The sequence below is a fragment of the Engraulis encrasicolus genome, unplaced genomic scaffold (assembly GCF_034702125.1).
Source record: "Engraulis encrasicolus isolate BLACKSEA-1 unplaced genomic scaffold, IST_EnEncr_1.0 scaffold_235_np1212, whole genome shotgun sequence".
Classification (NCBI taxonomy): domain Eukaryota; kingdom Metazoa; phylum Chordata; class Actinopteri; order Clupeiformes; family Engraulidae; genus Engraulis; species Engraulis encrasicolus.
The window spans coordinates 39875-41816 of NW_026945519.1; the positions used below are offsets into that span (position 1 = coordinate 39875).

The 1942-nt window shown below is 42.2% G+C and overlaps 1 long non-coding RNA gene across 1 annotated transcript; it reads right to left on the minus strand.

Annotated features, from left to right (window-relative positions):
• Nucleotides 1–504: 504 nt before the first annotated feature.
• On the minus strand, nucleotides 505–1597 carry LOC134442723 (uncharacterized). The gene is made up of 3 exons (XR_010033461.1): nucleotides 1511–1597; nucleotides 916–1125; nucleotides 505–745 (listed from the first exon to the last, which is right to left on the minus strand). It is a non-coding gene; the product is annotated as an uncharacterized LOC134442723 (long non-coding RNA).
• Nucleotides 1598–1942: the final 345 nt, after the last annotated feature.

Here is a 1942-nt window from a genome sequence, read left to right on the forward strand (position 1 = left end):
AAGAAGTGCTTAACAAACCTGTAGTGGATGATAACCTTTTTCTAGGAAATGCAGCTTTTAAGTGGCAAAACCAATTAGTGTATAATCCATAATTTGCACTGTTTTACTGCTTGTGAGACAGGCATAGGTAACAGGGACGATCAGTCCTGAGCAATTATCAAATGGGACACGTAATTATTTCCGAAGCCAGGCTTGATTTACAGAGTATGTCTGACCCTGCCGTATGCACTGTTTATATTGTGACACTGCATGAGAGAGAAAAAATGAGAGTCTCCCACGATCCCGCTGGTTATTATGATGTTGCTTAGATAGGAACATGCCATTTTCCTCAGGAGGACAGGCTCACGCAACATCAATTATGACAAAGATGGGATCAGTGATATGTGAGAGAGCTACATAGGCACAATGACACTAGAGTAGAGATTGACCATGGAAAGCACGGGGGTGTGGAATTTTCGCTGTTTACGTAGGCCCGTGCCCACGGCTTGTAGCGCATAAAATTAGTGCATGTCAGTCTACATGGTAATGAGTTTAATGTTGTTCAATTTATTTTATTCAGGTCATAAAGCAAACAACAGTTCATAAATCTCCCCTGGCTCTAAGGGAGGTGGGGATGGAGGGAGGTGGTGACAGTATTTAGACCTGAAAAGCTAATGGACGAATGGCCTTAAAAGTATTAATAAACAGTGTTTTGGTATCTTTTCATCTGCTTTGTGTGTGCTAGCACGGGCCTGACAATATCCACCTGAAAACAAACAACCAAAAGTAATATCATTTCAAATATGTCATACCACAGATTTGATTAATGCACCGAAGACGGCAATATGTTGTGAGCAGCCTGTGAAAAAAATTAAAATTACATATCAGTGGGCACCAATACCTCATATGTATAAACTTCAGAAATTGATTGCATACCAGAGTATGCTGGAAATAAAGCCAGTGTGTTGGTGTTTTTTTGATGATGATGATGATGATGATAGTTGTTTTTGCTACAGTCTGTTCACTCTTAAATGATATGCAGGTGAGCTGAGGCGACAGTATATCACTGATACACACATCATTCCACTCACTGATGTACAATACCCTGAGTGCGTATGGTTCCCTCCTTTCATCTCTCCAAGGTAGCTTTGTGACAAACAAAAAGGTTTGATTAAAAATCAATTACGCACATCTTCACTGAAGCAGTCTCCAGATGGTATTTTTGGAGTGATGAACTTGAGCCTCACGTTCGCGTTCAGAAAGTACATCTGTTTAATACAGGCTCCTCTCGAGTGTGACAGAATAATTGGATTAGTGCAAAGAGATCAAGTTGAACAATGTGGGCCCAATCAGGAAGTATAGGCATGTCTCATTCAACAAATTCCCAATACAACAAACACTAGATGAAAGGTCAGTGTCTATATCTGGGGCAAGACAGTCCCACGTTACTCATCAACTGAGACTTACACTTAAGAGTGCCAAAGATCATTATTTCATCCAAAGATCATTATTCAGCCAAAAATATACTGACCCCCACTGTATATCTTCACTGCAGGGAGAAAGCACAACATGGCAGTCGTCAGAGTCTCCCACTACTGTGAGATCAGAGGGAAATTGGTCCAGGCTCTATTTATGTCACAGCCAGGCCAGGTTCCCAAACGAGCAATCAGTCCAACTTAACCACACCTGCCCGTTCACTCTACCCTGCTTATTAGTTATTCACCCCAACCAATCAGTCTCCACTGCTCGTTCTCTTCCCTCCTGACTGGTTGTCTCTTTCACCTGCACTTCATTGATCCACAGTCTACTTTATCTCCATTCACCCGGCACTCTTTCTCTGGCCTCATCATCGGCTCTACAGGACTCCAGGTCACTCTGTTCCTTGAAATGTGTTCTGAACTGCTGTCTCCTAAGTTAGCCTTTTGGATCTCCTGTGTTCTCAGCGTGTGGTATGACCTTTCTG